The 24,780-nt window shown below is 37.9% G+C and overlaps 1 protein-coding gene across 6 annotated transcripts in view; it reads right to left on the reverse strand.

The window, feature by feature from the left end:
* The window catches only part of LOC145769666 (aquaporin-3-like), a 138,441-nt gene that overhangs the window by 67,893 nt on the left and 45,768 nt on the right, over window positions 1–24,780 (reverse strand). The window contains exon 1 of one of the 6 annotated variants that reach the window (XM_082581339.1): window positions 8,272–8,404. The exons of the other annotated variants lie outside the window; for them this stretch is intronic. The gene's annotated coding sequence lies outside the window, so the exon portion shown is untranslated. Of the gene's footprint in view, window positions 1–8,271; window positions 8,405–24,780 lie in introns of those variants that run through there. 6 annotated transcript variants of the gene reach the window in all.

Below are 24,780 nucleotides of genomic sequence, written 5' to 3' on the forward strand. Positions count from 1 at the left end.
TTTGTGATTTTTTTTTCAGATGTTTTTTGTACAGGTTAGTATAGTAGATAGGCAATAACCAGTATTTTATACAGGTTGATTAGTGATAGGCCTATCACGAATGTAACTACCAAAAAAACTACTCATCATTGGCGTATGAGCAGATCTTTTCAGGCTAGATTGGAGGGCAGGAAATCATCAACCACTCAACAGTCTCGTCGTCCAGGACCCTCAGACCATGTGCACCGTGTGGAGGCCGGTGGGTTAGGCAGTGGTGGATGACGTGGTCTGCGGTCTGTTCAGTGGCACCACACTCGCATTCTGGTGAAGGAGCCAGGCCCCACTTGTGCATGTCCGAACAAAAACGGCCGACGTCAGTTCGCAGGCGGTTAAGCTTGACCCACGCAAGCCTTGTAAGGGACATCCCCGGTGGACGGAGATCGGCGTCGGGTATGAAGTCACGGAGCGTGGAGGTGTGGTTTTGCAACTCCGTGTTCCACATGTGGTTCGTCCAGTGTTCCGCATTTAAACCAAGTTCTTCTGTGCTCTTAAGTAGTTTTTGCCGAGAGGCACGTGATCTACCAGTTAGGTTGTTCAATGTACTCCATGCTATGCGGCTGGAGTGCGTGAATTCGATTGATTCAACAGCTTCTGTCCAGCAATCCTTCCTCTTTGGGCTGTAGCTGTGGCCAACAGGGCTGTGGCTGAGCGGTTGGTATCGTTGTCTTGGGGGGCGTGGAGGAAGTCGGAGTAGAGGCTTTCGCACTCCTTATCCCAGCACGGCATGTCGTTCTTTTGTCGGCCGCAGGGATGGAGTGTTTTTCCGCTGATGCTATTGCATGACAAAAGTCCTGGTAGGCTTCTTCCACGTTGTTGTTGTGTGGGGATGGAATGTACTGTGTGGCTTCGTTGCTGAGGAGGCTGTAGTACTCCCAGTTAGCCATTCTGAAGTTCCATCGCTTAACAGGCTTGCTCGGGACAGGCATTGTGAGCGTTGGAGCCGTGATGAGCGAGGGTCAGTGTTGGGACTGGGGGAACCTGTCTAGCACACGTCTGTCCCGTCAGCAATTATCGGGGTCATCACGTACAAAATTGGAAAAAACGCAAAATTGGAAAATGTACTGCAAGTATCTGAAAAGCATTTGCCCTAGGTGTTTTGCATTAAATCATCACCTTTATGCTCGTTGGACATCAGTTCACATTCGTGATATTGAAGCATTTTAGCAAACTGATTCACTTTGAAGACACATTTTGCTAAAGGGAAGTTTGTGGTTACAAAATCCGGTAAGAGGTTTTCTGCAATGGCACTAGACCAGAATCATGAGCAGTGCAATGCCGTTGTTAAACGATGAATGATTTCTCAACCAATGATTGAAGAAACGGTGACAAAATTTCATGAAGAAATTGGCTTTAGTGACAAAAAACTCCAATGGCTACATCACGAAGAAAGCAAAGGTTATCACAAGAGGTTTCGTGAAGAATTGATTTGTTTGGTACAAACGTTTGAAGAGCTTGGCAACCCTTTCACCGACTCGTCAGGAAAACTTTTGACAATGTGCTCAAGGCAAGCCTCCGATGATGAAGGTGTGCAACAGCTTCTAAACCTTCATAACTTTGGGAAAACAAAATTTGAATCGTTTGGATCTTCTAGTTTTCTTGAAGATACAAATTTTGGAGAACCAATAACCAAAGTATCGTTAGACTTGTTCGGCAAAACGCGAACACCAAAGAAGAACACACAACCCATAGTCAAATATAAATCATCCCTTCTTCATAGAGTGTTTGTTTCAAACTATGTTCGTGGCAAAGATGCTTGCTGTCCTGTTTTTCAAAGTTGTTCTTCAAGCACGAAGTAGCATTGTACCCTACAGCATTATCTCCGAACGGTTCTTTGAGATCTACAACAAAATCGGCTCTCCTCACAGTTTTAGAACGTTTTGGATGTCCACAATGTATTGTACCAAGTTGCAGCGTCTATGTTATAGACGGTTTAGCACTCATGCAAATAATAAAACCCAGAGGTAATGTGAAAACATTTGAAGAATGCATTTTTTAAATCGTAATCCGTTACATTACTGACAAGGCAGCAAAGTACAATCGTGTTGGCATTGTCTACGATGTATATCTGAAAAATAACATCAAATCTTCTGCAAGAAACAAGCAACGATCTGGATGTTACGTGGCTGTCACAAGTAATACTCGTCTTCCTCTCAACTAGTCTGAGTTTTTGAAAAATGACAGCAACAAAACTGCGTTATATCAACTGGTTCAACAAGCTGTGATAACTTCAGTCAACCCAAACTTGTCTGCGATTGTTGTTACATCGTTAGATACAGCTCTTAGCAATCAAACGTTGGACATGTCTGAGATTTCCTTGTGTGATCACGAAAGAGGAAGAAAACCGCTAGTTTTTTCATCTTGAATTGACAGTGTTAAGATTCACACATTGCATAATCTGGTGTCGTGTAGGCCTGCCTATTCATTTGATTTGTAGATCATAATTACATATTATTTTAAATTTTGAAGTGGCATGGCTAAAAGGGAAATTCACCCCTGGTAGTTGCTTTTCTGGTTATACCCTTGATGACGTCATTATTGCGTCATACTGTACTGGTATTATTGTTATTGCTTGCAATTTCAAAATTTTAAGCATTTGCAAAACCTATAATGATAGTAGTTGATCGCTTTTTTCGGAATAAACTTACATTTGGTTTCTGAATTTCAAGTTGTCTAGTCATAATAATGTAATGATGACGTCATAAACGGTGCAATCATCATGAAACTACTTTTGGGAATTGTAAAATGGTTCTAGTAGCCGGTTTAAAAAATCGGTTAAAAAATCAAAAAAAAAATTTGATGACGCCACAATGACGTCATCAGTCAAATTACTTTGTGTTTGTTTTGTCTCATTTATTTGTGTGTGCTTTTTAAGTAAAAATATGCAAAAATCAAATATGCAATTGCACAAAAATGCCGTAAAAAGAGCTGAAATGTGATTTCTGGGAAAATCCCCGATTTGGGGGTGATCACGTAACCCAAAAAGTTGCGGCACCCACTAAAATCAAAGTTGGGTTGACCAACTGCAAAACTATGCAAAAAAACAACGTGTAACACGTTTAGCCTAAAGATTCCCCTAAGAGCCTGAACTATAAGCAAGCATTGTGTTTTTATTGCTGATTAGGGGAGACTGGGGTAAAGTGTGCAATGGGGTAAGATGAGCAACCCCTGTTTTTGGTGAAACGAGTCGGCGGAATTTTTTTATTTTTATTCTGGATATATCACTCATAATGCCACTTCATTCAATGTATTTGTTATGTCCACTGAGAATTGCATTTTACAATGGCACGCAATTATATTGTTTATGTCGAAAATTCGAAAAAACAAATTTTTTGCCAAAAACTGAATAACTTTATTGTTACACTATGTAAATCAAATCTGTTTTTTTGTATTGGTAAGTATAAAGTGTGAAGATATTCAATAAAACGTTCAGGTTGGTTAGTCTTGTAGTTTTTTAAATATTTGTAATTTTGTCACAAAAATCAGGATGTGGTAAAATGTGCAGTGCTAGTTGAAGTATCTTGGAGCAGTTGCTCAACTTACCCCAAAAGAAATAGACTTAGCTTATTTAATGTTTGAACTGTTGAATTTGTGTCTTTTTAGGTTCGTATTGGATAAAAAAACAGTGCTGTGTTGTAAAGCATAATGCTTCGCAATTATACAAACAAACTGACAGGGGAATGCTTCAACTTAATCGAATTGCTCAACTTACCCCAGGTCATTGCTCAATTTACCCTATACAATTTATGCCGGGGTAAGTTGAGCAACACGCAAATAAGCATCAATATAAAAAAATATAAAAATCGCAAGGTGATAAAACTCAATCTAAAATGTAGCTGATTCACTAGTGCTTCAAGTTCACCCTTTTAAAATTTTCCAAAACAAACCGTTCTTTTGTAAAAGCGACTTAAGCAAAAAGGTGCTCATCTTACCCCACCCTCCCCTATGTTGTTTTGTGTCGACTTTACGGTTCGCTGGTGTTTATCGTTTATCCGCAAGCGGCTCTTTCGTTAAACAACTGTGCCCACCCCCGGCTTAGTATAATGAGAACCTTATCTTCTCATCCCCCGATGGTTGGATTCAAGTATTGGACTCACCTTTACCTTTTTATTACTAAAGCAGTGGTTCTTAACCTTTTTGGGGCCATGAACCCCCAATATCTACGACAACAGGCTTGTGGACCACCAATATTATACAAAATATGTTGATATTTCTATATCCAAGAGATAAATAAAACAAACCTGGACTTTTACTTTTACAATTACTTTTACAAGGACATAAACAACTTTAAACGAAAAACAGTTTCTGACGTTTACTTTGGTAAATAAAGTAAAGAAAAATCCTTTACTTGAATCCAGCCCTAGTAATGGCATGAGATTATATGCTTTAGACTGTTTATTTGTCTCACAATTCCTTCTAATTCTTAGACGTAAAAAGACTTTGGAAACTTGGAATAACAATATAGCAATATTTCTGCTGCAGCTGCGTGTGTACTACTGTAGCCTATGCCTTTTATTTTTGTATTTTTCTTTTTTTTGTGTGATTTGAATATGGCCATTCTTGTCTGATACAAATTGTTTCGGCGGGTCAATTGCCCTCTTAATTTGTAATTGTGTAATTATGATGAAATTTGTAACTTGGCTGGACGATTTAAGTAACGTTGAAGTTGCGTTGTTTCTTTGTTCTCCGTGACGTGGCTTGCCTGATGACTAAGACGTTTCACCCTTAATTGTTGCTTTGCCGCGTGCCGGGAGCCGTTGTGTCTGGAGACCATTTACCTTTTTGTGTTAACTCAGTATCAGTAAAGCAAGCGAGAGGAATGCCAGGACAACTTTTCGATATGTGTGTACTTCGGATTTGAATTTAATCGTTGTGAAGAATCATATGTGTGTGCAAAATTCAGGTTTTTATCCCGACTCAATCGATCGATTCAGACTCAATACATCAAAACACAATGAACGATTGCAAGTATGATTGAGGCAGACAGAGGAGGGATAGTAGGCAAGCAATAAGCTGGCAAGCACGGGTCTGCTACTATTCGGCGAGTTCCCTCTGTTACGGACAATATCTGTACAAATCAAACGTCACATAAAACCGTTGTCTACTGAACCTGACGTCTTACGTTATATGGACTATTGCTAGAAATAAGCAAAGATTGCATCACCTTTGTCACACCTGTGAAACATTACATCATCGTTAAATCTTGAATTACGAGATATGGTGTAAGCCAAATTGAACAAGTGCTTGAATAGCTTCATAATGCTTATCATTATTACGTCACAGAAGATGGTTACGTGCGTTTGAAATATCGTAATCTATTCTCTCATTCTTAAGATTGTTGCTTGAAAAGTTGGTCGCATATTAAAACGGTTTTGCTTGTGCTTACCAAACTAGACGAAATTTCCGTCTTTATCTCAGTAATTTGTATTGTAGTGACAAGTTTTAGTGGGTACGGTGTTTCCCCCATTCTTCGACAGCCTTGAGGCTATTTTTACAGAAATGCAATTCTTGAATAGACGTTTTCAGAAGAGTGTTTCTTTCGATCATTGCATACAGACGAACGGATCCGGGAAATTTATGTTACAAGTTTCCCACGAAGAGATTATGGTTTACCGTTGTGACCACCCTCTTACAACCAGTGCCGGTCTTAGGGTATTTTGGGCCCTGTGCGGAATATGCTTTGCGGACCCTAATGACAATGATCCAATTCAGTAGCGTAGCTAGGTATTTTGAAAGGGGAAGGGGGGTGGTTTGACGGTCGGTGGGCGAAGCCTGACGGCGTGTTCGCCGAAGGCGACACCTTGCGGCGGGGGGTCTGGGGGTCCTCTTCCAGAAAATTTTGAAAAAGTACTTTGAATTTGGGGCATTCTGAGAGCATGTTCAACAAAAATTTGGGTATGAATATTACTGTAAAATGGTGCTGTCCGGTGGTATAACAAAAGGATAAGATCATATTTTCTTTGGCATTTTTCGAAAATAAAGCTATGTCTCTATGTTGAGTCTGGATGCAACCTATTTCGTCCCCTGAAAAATTCGTATCCTGATCGGGGTACGAAATAGGTTGAATTCTTAAACATTTCTAACCCTGCCGTGATTGCATGGCACAAACAAGTGTTGAGAGAATATAATTTCCAGCGCATTTTAGTGCACAAATACTGTATCCCTTAGCTTCCACTAAGCAGAAAAGCTTTGGATTTTTAGGTTGCTTCAACGATTGATGACATTAAATCAGCGTAATAACAGTGAATTCTTCGCTAAGAATGGATGGGAGTACTTACTTCTACACTAATCAGTGCAATTTAGTTAGGTCTTACATCATAATGTCTGGCTTTGATCTCCGAGTAATATTGATAAGGCAAGGTTGGTTACAAAATTAAATTAGGCTATACGAGTAGGCTAAGTTTTGGTATTACAGTAGGAAAGAAAAGGCCCCTAGGGAAAATTCTACAAGTGAGAATGAATACGATGAACCTACTTGCTCTCCATCACTTTCACTCAGATAATACGCAAAAATAAACCTAAGGATAAAAGCCTAGTGAAACGTTGCACAGCAGAAAACAATAACGTTAGTGCAGAAGTTCTATGGCTCATGCCCAGAGCATTGTGACGCAAGAAGTCACACGACCTCGTTCGGTGGGAGTTAATCAGTTATGTTGTGTATTGGGCAGCTATAGGGCGCTTTGACTCTTCCATGGTCTGGTTTGATGAAAGCCTTTCAGAGTGAAGAATTATCATCATAAAGTGATTAAGCATGACGATCGAGGTTAAATCTGGTGTGTCCGCCGTGAGACTTAATTTGTCCGCCGAGATAGCTCTCCCGTGATTTTCACAATCTAATATCCGCCATTTTCAAGTTTTCGAGATAAACGACTTTTTGTGTTTATAGCTGTAAAATTAACAAGGTAAAACACTCGAAGTTGACTTTTAGAAGCTGGAGCGGACAAGCAAACAAAATTTTTATAAATAAAATTTAAGCCAGGTTTTTGTTTGTTTATTAAAATATGATGTATATTTGGTTTTGCCAGATAACTAGTTATAAAAAATGTATTAGGTTTGTATGGTAAAACCTAATATAATCTCGATGTTGGCTTTATCCGCCTTATTGGCTTATTTAATGTTATGCTTTTGTATGGTAAAACCTAATATAAGCTCTGTGTTGGCTTTAACCACCTTATTGGTTTATTTAATGTTATGCTTTTGTATGGAAAAGCTTAATATAAACTAAATATTGGCTTTGACCACACTATAATTTTATGATTTTGAATAGTAGCCTAAAGCCTAATATAAGATTATTGGCTACTAAATTGCCTTGGCAGATTTTTTACTTTGACATTTAGTGTGAGTACAGCCCTACCCTGAAATAAATAAATTGTGGATTACTTTGCTCGTAGTAGATATAATCAGTGATGTACGCGCATACAAAAAATATTGACGCCGTCAGCGTTAACGCAAACGTTCGAAAAAACATACGCCGTATGCGTCAACGCAACTTGTAAAAAAAGTTGGCGGCGTCAACGTCAGCGCATACACTAGCGTAAACTAATTTTGTTTGCTAGGTGCCAAACATCCACACGGTATAAACCACTCGAAACAAACAGGTTTTATTTTGAATTTCCACGAAGAAACACAAGCATCTGAAAATGTTCATCTGACATTTTGCAATGTTTTGGTTCCAATATGTCTTTTCCCATTGAAAACATTCTTTTAACTGCAGCGCTGGAAGGTATTGGCGTGTTGCGAAGAAAAAAAATACATTAAAAAGTATGCGGTGACGCTATGCGCTAAAAAACCGCGAAAACTTTACGGCGTAGCCTCAAGCGCAAACTATCCAAAAATATAGCCGCAAGCGTTAGCGCAAACAAAAAGTCTACGCCGCAAGTATGCGGCGTATACGTACATCTCTGGATATAATAGAAGCATTAACATACAGTATAATTGAACCAAGTCGTTATGTTGATGCCTCCTTGATTTTTCAAGGAAATTTTTGCTACTTGCTGTGATATGTTGGTTTTAAATCACAGTCATAACATTTCAGGAAGATAATCAAATTTATTTGTCGACGGATAATGGTGTTATTAAAATAACCAAACTTCTAGTTAGGCATGCAGGTAGAACCGCAAGGCGTCGTTACCGTTTTAGTTATTCCATGGATAGTTTCTACGTAGAGCCTAAGCGTAGGCTACCGGTAGGCCTACTTAAAATAGCAAGAGTCAACAATACAAGCCTAAATCAAACCTAAAGTAAGCCTTTGAATTTCTCCCAGAACTGTGTATCATTTCGTCACTGTAATCTGTAGATAACTTTGCTGATATCAGAAAAGCCTGCTAGGTTAAAGGCTATCGCCGATTTAAAATCAGTTGCTGGTAGCCTACTTAATTACCATGCATTTATTTAAGACTACCCTACTACATTGGCTACACAGCATCTGGTTTGGTTGATTAGAAATGACCAAACACACTGGGTAGGGTAGGCTACTCCCAGGTCTCTGCCTTAAAATCTTAATAAACTTATGCAAGCTAAGCTATTTAGTGTAGGCTACCGCAAAGTCAACTAAGCCATCAGTTCACCAGTACCGGTAAGCTACGAAAAGTCAAACTGTTCGGCGAGACGTAGCCTAAATGATACGGCATTTAATGAAAAGCTAGTGTGCTCGGACGAACATTTTTAAGCTGCATAATTAAGCTTACCTAGTGGAGCCTAGTGCTTAACTACATTTCAACCCAATCTACTTTATCGAATGCTTTTAAATCCGCTTCACGCAACTCTAAGAGATGTAAGATGTGAATTAGCCTGGGCTACTCTGCTGAAATTTTGCCAGTCACGTGACAATTTCCTGTTACTTGATTGGATAGACGAATATGTTAGGTTTTAGAAAATTATTCTTGCACAGATTGGAATATGTTAGGTTTTACACACCAATTATCTCGTAAACCATACTACATTGGAGCACAATTTTTTGTCAGGAGATGCATGAAGTCTTTAAACGTAAAAAAATGCAAAAAAGTCATTTTTGACAAAATGGCGGTTATTAGGTCTACCAAAATCACGGGAGAGCTGCTCAGACTGGACACATTTATCCGCTGTCAACAAAATTGAATTTTTGCCTATTTCGTCCCCTGAAAAGATCGAGACAAATTTGGAAATGTTTGCGGCAACTTTGATCAGCGACTTCGGCTCTGTTTTTTTTCTCGATCTTTTCAGGGTACGAAATGTTCAAGGGACGAAATAGGTTGCACCCGTTGAGTCTCTATGTTTTCTTGTTGCTAATTCTTTTGTTGAATTCACTTGTTGAATTTTTCCATTAGAAATGACAAAAATTACTGCATTTTCTCAGTAAATTGCGGCCCCCTAATTTGCGGGCCCTGTGCGATCGCACGGTTCGCACACCCCAAAGACCGGCACTGCTTACAACCACAAATAAATAATAATAGATATTGGCTAAGCTGATAAAATTATATTTGAGGTAGACTATCACAGCTGGAGAGGAAGCGTTTTCCGTGATTTTATTGAGCTGGGCAGTGGACACTGGACAGCCATTCAATCAGGGCCGCAGCCTAACTTCGTTAGTTGGGGACCCGATGCAATTATGGGGCCAATGTTTTTTTCTGTGCATATTGCAAAACGTAGGAATAACGTATATACCGGTGTCTATGGCTATCAATTTTTGCTACAATCGGGTGCTGTGCTAACAAACATTTACTATATACCTTGTTTTGGCCGCTTTTTGGACTCAATAGCCCAACGGGTTAAACCTATTGATGAAAACGTATAGATACACTTTGCATTGCTTAAACTCAGCAAATAAAAACTGGATTTCCGTAGAAGTTTGGTGATTACTTTAGGTTTACAATCGAAGCTACGTTTTTTCCCACCACAGAACGATTTTAACAATTTGTTTGGATAGGCTGGCAAGTTTCATATAGGCTACCCAGTAACGTTGTCATAGGGGTCCAGTGATAGGCTAGCCCAGGGTTACACAACTAATATTAACAAAGGTCCAGTTTGACAAGTTGAATATTTTTAGCGGTCCGGTTCACTCGCAACCACAAAAGTTAAACTTATAAACTATCAACAGACATAACTCAGCAACAACACTACATTTAACATTATAAAAACAAAAAAAGCGAACGTTTTCGGCTAGTCATATAGCCCGTTTCCAGCCTATAAGAAAAAATACATTATTAAAAGAAATGCTAAAAAATCATATAGTATCACAGCAAAAATATGGTCAAATCTAAACATTTGAGAAACTGCCTCGCTCACACAAAATGATAACTGAGAATTACACAGCACAACGGGTCAAGTATTTCAGAGGTAAAATTAATTGATTGTTCAGACAAGGACTCAGGCATATTACGCAAGAAAGACAGAAGCACAAGAGATAGTGGCACAGAACAAGACGTGATAATTCAATCAAAAAACTGTTAAAAGGTAAGAAGCTCCGCAAGCAAATAATTGCCTGTTGAGCCCTGGGTTTAAAGATTTGATGATCAATGCCTCATGAATCTTGGTGTCAAATTCGGACAAACACTTACGAACAATTTTGAAAGACTGCAATGACGGTTTATTGTTTGAGCACGATTGGCAGTTTCTAATATGGTGTTTAATTGCACTGTTTTTATTAAAATTAGCCAAATTCAAATGCTCTCCCACTCTCGTCACCAAATGTCGCGTGGTCATACCAATGTATGACGATCTCGCATCATGCGAGCAAGTGAACTTATACACGACGTTAGAACATAAGCGGAAAGGAGTTTTGGACTTTAACTGAAAATAATAACCAGCTTTAAATGTTTTATAAACGGGAAAAATCTTAACGTTAAACTTCAATGCAATAAATCTGGACAAACTTGTGGCAAAACGTTTGGATTCCTTGCCAACAAACGGGATTGTTAGAAAGTTTTTGAAATCAAGTTCCTCAACTGGAGACGTAGTGGAAACCGACTTCAAAAACCCTCTAAGAACCTTATTAAAAAACCAAGTCGGATAATGATTAGCACCAAAGTATGAGCGTAATTTATTAATTTCATTATTGAAACAGTCATTGTTCGAGCAAATGTCTCGAGCTCGCGAGATAAGGCACTTGATCAAAGCAGATTTGTAATTAGACGGACAAACAGCGCTGAAATTAAGGAAAAGATTAGTATTTGTCGGTTTACGCCAGACCCAAGTATCAAATCCATTACCATTTATCTTGATTTCTACATCCAAAAAAGGTATAGTCTCCGTGGCTTTTTCTACAGTAAAATTTATGTTTTGATGTTGCGTATTGAGTACTTCAAGAAACTGTGAACAAGAATTATCGTCATCAAATATGGCCATATTTGATGACGATAATTATATGGCAAATATTTGCCATATTTGATGACGATAATTCTTGTTCACAGTTTCTTGAAGTACTCAATACGCAACATCAAATGGTAATGGATTTGATACTTGGGTCTGGCGTAAACCGACAAACACTAATCTTTTCCTTAATTTCAGCGCTGTTTGTCCGTCTAATTACAAATCTGCTTTGATCAAGTGCCTTATCTCGCGAGCTCGAGACATTTGCTCGAACAATGACTGTTTCAATAATGAAATTAATAAATTACGCTCATACTTTGGTGCTAATCATTATCCGACTTGGTTTTTAATAAGATTCTTAGAGGGTTTTTGAATTCGGTTTCCACTACGTCTCCAGTTGAGGAACTTGATTTCAAAAACTTTCTAACAATCCCGTTTGTTGGCAAGGAATCCAAACGTTTTGCCACAAGTTTGTCCAGATTTATTGCATTGAAGTTTAACGTTAAGATTTTTCCCGTTTATAAAACATTTAAAGCTGGTTATTATTTTCAGTTAAAGTCCAAAACTCCTTTCCGCTTATGTTCTAACGTCGTGTATAAGTTCACTTGCTCGCATGATGCGAGATCGTCATACATTGGTATAACCACGCGACATTTGGTGACGAGAGTGGGAGAGCATTTGAATTTGGCTAATTTTAATAAAAACAGTGCAATTAAACACCATATTAGAAACTGCCAATCGTGCTCAAACAATAAACCGTCATTGCAGTCTTTCAAAATTGTTCGTAAGTGTTTGTCCGAATTCGACACCAAGATTCATGAGGCATTGATCATCAAATCTTTAAACCCAGGGCTCAACAGGCAATTATTTGCTTGCGGAGCTTCTTACCTGTTAACAGTTTTTTGATTGAATTATCACGTCTTGTTTTGTGCCACTATCTCTTGTGCTTCTGTCTTTCTTGCGTAATATGCCTGAGTCCTTGTCTGAACAATCAATTAATTTTACCTCTGAAATACTTGACCCGTTGTGCTGTGTAATTCTCAGTTATCATTTTGTGTGAGCGAGGCAGTTTCTCAAATGTTTAGATTTGACCATATTTTTGCTGTGATACTATATGATTTTTTAGCATTTCTTTTAATAATGTATTTTTTCTTATAGGCTTGAAAAGGGCTATATGAGTATGACTAGCCGAAAACGTTCGCTTTTTTGTTTTTACAATGTTAAATGTAGTGTCGTTGTTGAGTTATGTCTGTTTATAGTTTAAAAGAGTTACCTCTCTACCCAAATTGTATTATAAACTATCTGCACCAAATCACTTTTTTAGGTAAAATCATGGTCACCTGGAGATGCGGCCTGATTTGTCACATTTTGATTACCGCTAAGTCTGCTAGTGTTTGATTGACATTTTCTGAGATTTTTTTTGTTGGCTTGGGAGATGTATTAGCAAATGAGAAAAAATAAGTTGAAAAACGCTCAATCAGACTGTTATTAAAAAATTAACAGTCTGACTAAAATCTTCGAAATCAAATTGTTTTTGTTTTTCATCATCTGAGGATGTTAAAAGCTATTATTGTATTATCTGGGGAAAACAGTAAAGAAAGCGTAAAAATATAATTTTTAGAAAAATTCAATTAAATATTTGCCCAAAGTTGGCGAAACCTGGAAATTTCTGCAAAATGTGACAAATCAGGCTGTATCTTTAGGCAGCCATGGTAAAATGTAACTCGAATTGGATTTCTGAGAAAGTGTTGGGGAGTCTGGCAGTCGAAACCCCCAGCAACTAGGATAATCACAGTAAAAATTGCTTCCTCCGAGTAAAGGAATAAAATTGCACGAAAATGTCTAGACACCTGAGACAAAATGCTTATTGTGAAGGGCAGGAAGGTAGAGAAATGACCAGTTTAGGTTTAGAAAATTTGCAAAGAATAAAAACTAAAAATCAAGAAATTTCACATTCCTAGCATATTTCCTTCTGTGAAATATTCAGAGGTGGGCAGTAGCGTGCTACTTTTTTGGTAAAAGTAGCGGTAGCGGCGCTAGTTTTTAGTTGGAGTAGCGGCTTCAGTAGCGGTGCTATTTTTTTCCAAAGTAGCGGTAGCGGGAGGTGAATTTTTTTTTCCCACAAACTTTCTATCTCATTTGTATATTTCTGTAAGCGTAGCCATTACTGGTTACCGCGCGGCGCGCGTAACTGTTTTTACCGATTTTCGCCCTTCAGCAGGTCCAAATGTAAACATTGAACTTGAAAAAATACGCAGCCTGGAGACACACCTAGTCTAGTCAAGTTTAAAAAAGTTGAGAAAAGAAATTGATTTTGGTCACTAGTCTAAAAGTAAGACTTTCCGAATTGATTAAGAATTAACCCTAACCCATTAGCCCTAACCTTACTTTTTTTGAAAAGCTTTTGTGCACTGCAAAAATTAATGCAGGCCTAAAGAGAAAAAAGATTGACTTCGATGGGCGTCGAACCGATGCCCTCATGATTATAAGGCAAAATACGAAACCACTGAACCAAACGCGCCAACCAAAAAGTTTGTTTGCATTCACACGGTATAAATACAAACTCTATGCGAAGTAGCAAAAAGTTCGTGGGAAAAAAATTCGCTAGCTGGAGAGGCACTACTTTTTTTCAGTCGCACTCCCGCTAACCGCTACTTTTTAATTTAAAGTGAAAAAAATACTCGTTTTTTTGGCAACACTGGCGTGGTTAAGCAGCTATACTATATAGCCTATCCAGCGTGGTCCAACTACAGGCCCACAGCTACACCTACAGCTTTCACAGTATTGATTTAATTTGTATTTATGTTACAGAAAGTAATTTCAATTAGAACAAGTATACCTTTGGATAAAAAGTGTCAAAAATTTAATTCAAAGTTGTAGACAGCGGGGCCTATACTGTTTCAACCTATCAGGTCTCCTCAGTACAACTGGGCTTCTCAAGGCTGATATGTACCTATAGTGTTCCGGACGTTTTTGTTTCTTAAATATTCCACAGTTTTCATGTTATGTATTTTTTAAATTGGAACCCTAATACTGGCTATTGCGCAACAGTCAGAAATTTGGCATAATCCAATAATTGCGACAGCATCATTGCATCGCATCATCCATTTGTGTGTTACGTCATAATAGTGGGCATTATAGATGTGAATGAACAAACTCGTTCTACCTACTAGGTAAGGTAGGCTACTGGTTACTGTAAGAAGCCAGCTGTGGTGACGAGACCTGATAGATCGAAACAGTATAGGCCATTTTGCTTAAACTTTGAATTAAGTTACAAAATCTTCTAAATTTTGCTAGAAAGGATAGTATAACCTTATAAAATGGAAACAAGTAAGAAAATAAAGCTTGCTGACGAAGGCAGAGTATTTAATGAAGAGTGGTTGAAAAATTATTTTATGAATGAGAATAATGGCAAGCCATTATGTCTTATATGCAAGCAAACAATTGCAGTGATGAAGGAATATAACGTCAAACGACATTATGAGACGCTGCACAAAATTTAATATAAAGAATATTCTGGGAAGTCACGAATTGATGTTGCTATCCGTCTTAAAGGCACATTACATGAAATTTTCAAACGGGAATTAAGCATTAAAATGCGTAAACTGAACATTCAAGAATACATTTCAAAAAAAATTACCTAAAAAAATTTGTTTTCAATGGCGCTGGCAAGGCCTAAAGTCCAATGTTTCATTTATTTCCATTTTTTTTTCTAAATGACCAAAAAGTGCAAACACAGCTCGAGAATACGTCACGAAAGACAGCAATAACAAAAGCCACGTTACAACATCTGATGTTTTAACATCAGATCTGATGTTTTGAGCAAACTGTCTGATGTTTTGACGTTGAAATCTGATGTTTTGATGTACATACATACATAGCCTACAGTTAAATCGCCGGCAGTAATAACTGTTGCGTGATCAGCTGATTGCTCGTCTTTTATTACGTAGACTGTACAGTCGCACGCTTCGCTGCTCAGGCCCATTCTGGTTTTGAAAGCTCTGACAAAAGCACGCGCGGAATGCTGATCAGACCGCAATGGGGCAAAATTTTATTGAAAATCGATTTATGGTAGCATGTCAAACACAAAGAACGTGGAAAATCGCCAAGTCAGGTTTTTCCTTTAGTGTCCCTTTAAGAGAGAATATCAAAAAGAAAAGAAAGTTCTGAGTAATTTCATAAAACCACAAACAACAAGTATAGTAGCATCGTACGAAATCGCTCTGATGATGGTAAAGAAAAATACATCATTTAGAGGTGGCGAATTGGTAAAACAAGGTGCAATAAAAATGGCACAGGTGTTTGGGGAAGACAAGGCTGCCAGAAAATTTGAAACTGTATCACTGTCTCATCAGACTATTGCGCGACGAGTACGTGATCTTGGCGAACATGTATCATTAAAACTAAACAGTGTAATAAAAAGCTGCATATATTTTTCATTGGCACTGGATGAGAGTACGAATATAAGTGACACAAGTCAGCTTCTTATATTCGTACGTACTGTTTATGACAATTTTACTGTGCAAGAAGAACTGGTCAAAATGTGTTCCTTGAATGAAGGTACAAAAGGTTCAAATATTTATGCTGCCCTCGACTCTGTTATTCATTGCTATGGAAGGTTTGAAAAATGTTCATGCATCGTAACTGATGCTATGACTGGTCAAAACAAAGGATTAGTTGGTTTGCTTAAAAAAAATGACCAACTACATTGTATCATCCACCAGGAAGCACTCTGTGGAAAAATGTTACAAACGAGTGATGTCATGAAGACAGTTGTCGACATAGTAAATTTAGTTAGAGGGGGCAACAAGGCGCACAGACACAGGCGTTTCATTACATTTCTAGAAGAGTTAAATGCATAATTCAGTAATTTACCACTATATACAAATGTCAGGTGGCTTAGTGCTGGAAAAGTACTGCAACATTTCTTTGGCCTTTGGACGGAAATACTATCATTTCTTCAAACAGGACAACTGGGTGAAACACAAATGTACCAGACTACCTTTCCTTACAGACATGACAATGCACTTGAATGTGTTAAACCTAAATTTGCAGGGGCGAAATCAAATTATTTCACATTGTTGGATACATTGAAGCTTTCCAGAGGAAACTGCGCCTTTTTGCTATATGCTTGAAAAATAACGATCTTTCACACTTTGATTCTTTACATGCACTTGTGGTAGATGATTATGAAGTGGAATGCTCCCGTTTTGTGAAAAATATTAAGGGTTATCTTGTGAATTCGAGAATAGATTTAAAGATTTTGACAGCTTAAAACCTAATCTCCATTTGTATAACAATTCTATGGATGTTAATGTGGAAACACAGCTACCAAAACTTCAGCTCGAACTCTGCGAGCTTCAGTGCAACCAATTCTTGCTGTCAAGGAAAAATGAAACCTCAGACTGCTTCTGGAAATTAGTCAGCAAGGATAGATTTTCCAAACTGAAAAATTTTGCATTAAAAATGCACTCAATGTTTGGAAGCACATACGTGTGTGAGAGTCAATTTTCTAGAATGAAGCAAGTCAAGTCTAAAAACAGAAATCGAATGATAGACAAAACACTGGAAGATAGTCTCCGACTTGCTACCACTAACATGGAAATTGATGTAGAAACGATAGTATCAGAGAAATCTCGACCACAGGCATCTCAGTAACAGAGATTTGCAATAAATTTCTATTTGCTATTGTTTAACAATTTCGATTACACACTCACTATCGCTTTATTGGAAATGGCCCACAAGTTGTCACGTTTTTGTCAAGTGGCCGGTAAGTCAAAAGTAGTTGGACCACGCTGCCATTGCAATCGGTTTGGTTGCAAAGTTTCGGTCTTTTGGGAATCTCGTTTTCTGGTGTGGAGCTGCGATACTGCGATCAAGGTATGAAATCAATAACGTTCATTTTAATTTTAATAATAGCCGAAAAAAAGTTGTATATGGTTCATATAGAATATAGACTACATGCAGTGAGCATTGCCTCATCAGTCATCACCTATGCTAAGATGTCCAAAAATATGGTTTTATCATATTGGTTAAAGTAAAACTGTTGACAAATGGTTAGCTAAGATATTTGTTGCTGATAAAATTTTCTTATACGGTGGTTTTTGTTAAAAGAAATCATTACAGGGCAATTTTGTGTGATGCCGATGCAGCGATAACATTATAAATGATATTAATTATTTTGTAGTGAAAAATTCTTAATGTGGAACCCCGCACAAGCCATACCCTTCTATTATTTGTGGAAGTGGATGGATGTGTATGTCATTTTTTTCTAGCTGACCAACTTCTTCGGCAAATATCTCTGTGTGATGAAGCCTATCTGCCAGGCTTTAGACATTCGCCGAGTCCAAGGCGTAGCCTACTACGGAGTCTGGCTTCCAACCACTACAATTTGCACGAAGAAGTTGACCGAGATCAGTGATCTTGTGACCTGTGAGGAGTTGAGAGTGAAAGTCCTTGAAGGGGTGAAGAAACGCTTCAACAAGTGCTTCAACGACATGAAATGCGTTATGGCATCATGTCTTCATTTCTCCTTCAAGACGTCGTGGCTACAATTTCTGCACTACGTTTCCACGGATGATGCTGACGCACTGCGAGAAAAATTCAAAAGATGTAATTCGACTGTTGCGGGAGACATCAAGCCAGGTTGATACCGAGAAGAGTGACACCAACACCAGTCACGACTCCGAGGATGAGTTTTTTGGTGTGTTGGCGCCATCCCGTGAAACGTCGGTGTAGAAGAAAACAGCAATTGTGGACGCCTTTTTTTCGGAGCAAGTCCTTGAGCTTTTCGAATACCGAGGTAAAACATCTGTTCATTACAACACTCCCATTCCTTCCAGTGCTGCGGTGGAGAGACTTTTCTCTGTTGGAAAAGATGTGCTTAAGCCAAAGCGGGCAGGACTTAATGACTCTCATTTTGAAATGCTCGTGTTTTTGAAAGATGCGTAACGTAAATTTCCCTTAGAATGTGTTTTCTACAACGACGTTGAAATGACAGTGTAAATGAATGATAACATTCGTTTTCAAGGTCACTTTTGCGTAACTACGGACTTGAAAAGTGTTTCATAGTGTTTTTAGATAAAAGTAGCGAAGAAGAAGCAGCAGCGCGCGCTACTTTGGTCCGAGTAGCGGTAGCGGGTAGCGCGCTACTTTAAATGTAGCGGGTGCCCACCTCTGGAAATATTGCACTACTAGAGTGAGGCGTCCTCATAAAGCCCCGTGTTGCTACAGATAGGGTTAAATGAAATATTTTAAAATAAAATTTATCAATGCGAGGTCCTTTCGTTCAGTGGCCCCCTGGCAGTAGGCTATAGCGCTGTACCGGTGGTAGTTAGGCCCATGGCCTACGGCCCTGCAGTAAATTCTTTTTTTTTTCTAAAAATAAATAACTCACGGTAATACTAAGTCAAAAAAGTACATTTAGTACAAAATGTGAGACTAAAATAAGCGAGTGCGAGCTAAAATGAGCTCGACCAAAACAACAACTAAAACGTTCAAAACTGTGCTTCACCACTATGAACTCAGCTCGTCAAGTGCTTTTGTTTTTTACGTCACGCTTCATTGGTTGGCTGTGGGAAAGGTCTACTGCTGTTACTATCAAAAATTTATGTCTTAACCTAGATCAGGGCTACTCAACTGGCGGACAGCGGTCCGAATCCGGACCTTCTAAGTGTTGGTAGTGAATCTCGGGCTTTCGGAAGAATCACCTCGACCATTGCCACGTTTCTGGGCCTCTATAAACAGATTTCTACTGAGAGAAAGCATTTTCTTCTGTGATTATCCTAGTATAGCTGGGGGCAGGGCTTCCCAAGACCCCTAACAATTTGTCAAAAATCCTAGAGGAGTTACATTTTAACTAAAAAAATGATTCGTTGCTATCATTGATACTTTTATTTTCGTGGTTGCGTATGAAATAATTTATTCACCGGACCGCTAAAAGTATTCAATTTGTCACACTGGACCTTTATTAACATTAGCTCAGTAACCCTGACCTAGATGTAGACAAAACGATTAAGTGTAATAATTTGCACTGATGCCTGATAAAGAAAACTACATAACTCATGTAAGAAAGCCAATATGGCAATAAAACGATTAAAAAGTTCAAATATCCTCAATAGATGCGGTTGACGCGTTACCACGAAGATAAAAGATAAATAAAGATTATAGCAGACACATAGAAATAGACAAACAAAACAATGTAACCTTAGCGGGTTTAACATGCTGTATTACACAGAGATATAACATTAAAAAAAATCAACTCAAACGTTTTCAACATGTACGTGTGTCCCCATCAGAAATTACTTAAATCTGCAATATACATAAAATGAAAAGGAGCTTAGGTTCCACAAACGGGAAAATGTCACATGGAGGTATATCTCCATGGACATATTATGTCAGTGTACCTACTGCACTGAGGAGGCCGGAATGTCAACAAAAAAAAATTGCGGCCGTTGCGAAAAAAAGAAAAGAAAAAAGAAATGGTGTGCACTGTCTTCAGTTATGGACGCTCTTGGCTTACGCCGATTGAGCACTTTACTGGAGGCACCTTGCCATGCATTGCGCAAAGCTCACTGCTTGCAGTTTGAGCACTTTGGCAAGGTTGGCAGTAGTATCATTTTTGGAGCTTAGGTTCCACAAATGGGAAAATGTCACATGGAGGTACATACCGGTATTTCCATGGCCATACCAGTGTACCTACTGCCAAGGCCTATGAGAGGGGGTACGGTGTACCCTTAAGGGCCCAGGTGTGTGATTGTTGGGAGGCCCGAAATTGTGATTTTATAGTTTACGCGCAAAATTGTTTGGTTGAAACCATCCTAAACGACTAAATTCAAGCATAAAAGTTGTTATTCTTTAGTCTCGGGGGGTCCGTAATGTAGAAAATGGGCCCGGAAAGGTAATTGAATGCATTGCAGTGCCCAAAGTGGTAATTTAATGCTTTACGTGCAAAAATGTTCTGTTAAAAGCACCCTAAATTAAATCATGAAAGTTAGTTATTATCCTGTCCGGGGGGGGGCATAGTGTAGCAAAAGTAGGGTTGAGAAAAACCCGGGATTTTTTTAAAAAACCCGAGTATTTTTGGGCTTTTTTGTGTTTTTTAAAAACTTTTTGAAAAAGGTAGTTTCACGCTTATTTCACTTCAAAATGAATTTCGGAGTAGGAGCCGGAGTGAATACTTTCGGAGCAGGAGCGTAGGCGGAGTGAAAACAAAAGTGATTTTGTTCACCTCTGCTAGGCAGTTCAGTTCAGTTCATTTATTTGTCACAAACACAAACATGAAAAGAATACAAAGTATACAATAATAATCGGTTGTGTGTCATATGACGAAGAGACTGCGAAAAGACCAAACGGTCATCTAGTTTGTGGCATGTGGTGAAAGCAAAAGTTAATGAAGAAAGGTTATTGGTCAGATGATTAATTTGATTATATTTTAACAAGATGTTTTATTTGAGCCTTGGTAGAGAGCTTGACTTGTTTGACCGGATGCATATAACACTCAGTAACGTTAACGGATTTCACATTCAGTTCATTTATTTGTCACAAACACAAACATGAAAAGAATACAAAGTATACAATAATAATCGGTTGTGTGTCATATGACGAAGAGACTGCGAAAAGACCAAACGGTCATCTAGTTTGTGGCATGTGGTGAAAGCAAAAGTTAATGAAGAAAGGTTATTGGTCAGATGATTAATTTGATTATATTTTAACAAGATGTTTTATTTGAGCCTTGGTAGAGAGCTTGACTTGTTTGACCGGATGCATATAACACTCAGTAACGTTAACGGATTTCACATTTTTTATTAAACACACAAAAAAGCAAGAAAAAACTAATAAATCCAACGTTTACAACACCACATAGTGTCTTCATCAGGAATAATTATAGGCTACATTTAAGAAAGCTAAAACCTCAATTGCTAAGGTAACAGGGATCAGTTGTCAGTAGATGTTACAGAAAATATATTTCGCACTTATTCAGTGCATCTTATTATATGTATATCGTACATCGTATGTCTGTTGTGGTATTTGGATAGCTATGGTACTATTTTATTCGTATTGTGTATAATTGTACCGTACTATTGTCGCAACAAACAAAATAAAAGGTTTCTCTCTCTCTCTTCAGTTCTGATGAAGGGCAGTTAAAACCTACACGTAATGTTTTAAATTAACAACACAGTGACGCAATAATGCCAAAACATGAGCGTAAATATTGAAAATAATTGTTGAATACAACCTAAACCAAGCGGCGTAAAGTAAAGTACGTATCAAATATATAAACGGGAATTGATGAAAGAGCGGTGAGCAAAGCCTGCAAATATAGCGTCGTGGTAAATTACAGCTAAGAAAAAAATAAATTATATGCGAAAACACGGCAGTCGAAGGCAGTGATAAACAAACTAAGTAGAGCGATAACTAATTAAATTGTAGCGTCATGGCAAACAAAAAATGTAGCGTTGTGGAAAAAAGAGTAGGCAAAGACGGCGGTGAATAACAAGGCAGTAAAATATTGAAAAAATACCACATATGTTGTGGAGAGTCAAAAAATTAAACTTGCGGCAGAATTAATTTTTGGATATTTATTTTGGCATGTATCCTATGTATTCATTTATCTTCACAAGCATCAAGATTATCAATATTAGGTTGTTCAACAAATGTGACATTGTAGCATTGGGAAAGTTGTGGTTCAGTTCTTAGATCATGAAATACGGCAAAATTTTTTAATAACGCGGCCCTGTCATTATTAGAAGAAAAATCGAAAGTGTTTCAAGTTGCACGATGGCCTGACCAGCGAACCGAAAATTTATTAACAGTTTGTCCAACATATTGTTCATGGCAAAGTAAACATGTTGCTACATAAATCCCATAATTTCTGCAATTGAGTTCCTGTTTTAACCTAAAAAGTGTTTGTGGAGTGCTCAAAGTCGTTGTACGTGAAACCATTGACAAACGATGATGACCATGGTTACCACACAACGCACACATGGTTACCACACAACGCACACATGGTTACCACACAACGCACACAAGGTTACACAAGGTTAGGTCACACAAGGTAAAGTCACACAAGGTTAACACATGGTTACCACACAAAGCACACAAGGGGCAGAATAACCTCTTTGTAGAACAGAAGGTTGGATAGTTTTTGATAGATCTTTGTAGTTTGTAAGATAATTTCCAATTGTTTTTGGCCTTGTGTATGTGACCATGACATCAGGTTTAAGTTCTTTTTCTTTTTCACTCATTTTCAATAAAGATGGGAAAGCAGTAGCCCACACAGTCTTACTGTTTTTATTCTTAGGTTTTGGTGGCCTAAGTCTGTCAGTCCAAGTTGAAGCAATTCCAATCATGTCATTTGTCATAGTGATAGGGAAATCTGACCTAGTAGCTTTTTCTTTGAGTCTTGATAAGCTGGAAATATAATGTTCATGGCACTCATTCAGAAGACGCATTCGGATGGCTTCTCCGTATAATATGGATTTGAAGGTTGATATAGGGGATGTGAGACATTCCAGTACAATTCAAACATTCAAAGTTTCAAACAATTCAAAAATTAAAACATTAAAATTAAAAGTTTCAAAAATTCAAACATTCAAACAGTCCAGACATTCAAAGACATTCCAGTACGTCTACTTCAATCTGCTGGAATGATTACTACATCCCGCATCACCGCTTTCCTTGAAAAAATATTGGCACCCATCAGCATCAAATTTTGCCAATCCAATCCGAACGAATACTGCAGGGATAGCAAAAACTATATTGAGGAGTTATTGTCCTGGCAGAGTACAAATTCAAGTGCAATTGATAACGTTTTGAAGAAATCGCCCTTATACATAGTAGCGGCGGATGTGAAATCACTTTATCCTTCTCTTAAACTTTCAGTCGTTGATGTTGCCTTGTATAGTGCTTTGAACACACACACCACATTTTCTGCTGAAGCTAGGAAAACAATTGTTGATTTAAATAATTTCTGTATGAACAATGTTGTGACTCAATATCAAGATCATTTTTTCACTCAAACTGATGGTATTATAACTGGAGATAACAACTCAGTTTCACTTGTTAATATAACTATGCATTTCATTCTGCAATCTCTGTGTGGAGTTATTAACTAAGCATGCATTTTCAAAAGATTCATCGACGACATCATTTGGCTTTCATTTGGACTCGAAACAACTAATAGTATAAAGCATGGCGCCCTCTAGTAGAGGCCAGGTCATCGCGCGTACTTCAAACGTGACTGACGGCCTATTCTTAACTTAATCAGTTGTGAGGAAGATGTTTCATCTATAGTCTATACTTTATGCTAAGGTTCTAGTTTTACTGAACTTATTTTTTATACTTTCCCTAACTTGTTCACTAACTATGCATCTTTGCCAGAAAGTAGAAGTTTAGTTACAAACTTTATGAAAAGCTGAAGCAGTTACAGTTATGCAGCTTAGTTTAACAAAATTAGGTATAAGCTACAATGTTTTTGTTTCAAGGAGCTTTTATCTGTTCATGAAGTCATTGGTTACACAGAAAATTCACAACAAACTGCCATTACCAATCTATGTTTTCTTTAATAATAAGTTTCTGCCCAGTTTCCTTGTAGCATGTTGTGGGTAAAGTAGGCAGAAAATTGTATTTCTTCCAGGTTTATTTAAGTTAGCAAATAGAGTAGGCCTATTTAATAAATCTCCATTTATATGTTCAGTTGTATGCAATGTTACTCACTACTGGTAAGTTAGTTTAACAGCTTCAGTCAATTTTGAATGTTGATACTAAATGTTTACCTGTACTTTATATTACAAATCTTCATGTACCGTATTTTTTTGCTTGCCAGCAACATGTCTTCTGTCCACTCACCATTTTCTTATAGATAACATATCAATATTCACAAAAAAGTATTTCACTGATATTACATTTATTTTCTTAAATACCAGTACCAAAGCTAATCTTTGTAGAATGTAATGTTATTAATTTGTGTGGATTACCGTACTTACTGTTATAGAGTTCTAACTGTGTTTTGTTGTGGGATGAAGTATATATTAAATCTATGATCACATACCATGGTGGCACACTATTCGGCAAAGCTGCAGATCATCCAGAATGCTTAGCAAAAACTGTTTTGGGGATGATGGTAAAGTGCTTGTTTGGTGGTCCGGAGTTCCTGGCAAAAGTTCTACCAGTGAGTAATTTGACATCAGATTTTTTAATCAGTCAAAGTGAACCTATTTTGCAATGTATCAATCAGTCTGGTGGAAACGTTTTAGCAATTATTGCAGATGGGCATCAAACCAACCAAAAATGTTTTAGGAAACTTAACACGGTTAAGGGGAAACCATGGCTCAAAGATGAAGGAACATTTTTGCTGTATGATTATGTTCATGTTATGAAATGTATTCGAAATAACTGGCTCACTGAAAAGTGTGGCGAGCTGGAATTTGAATTTGATGGTAAGCGTCAGGTTGCAGA

The sequence above is a fragment of the Aplidium turbinatum genome, chromosome 4 (genome assembly GCF_918807975.1).
Source record: "Aplidium turbinatum chromosome 4, kaAplTurb1.1, whole genome shotgun sequence".
NCBI lineage: Eukaryota > Metazoa > Chordata > Ascidiacea > Aplousobranchia > Polyclinidae > Aplidium > Aplidium turbinatum.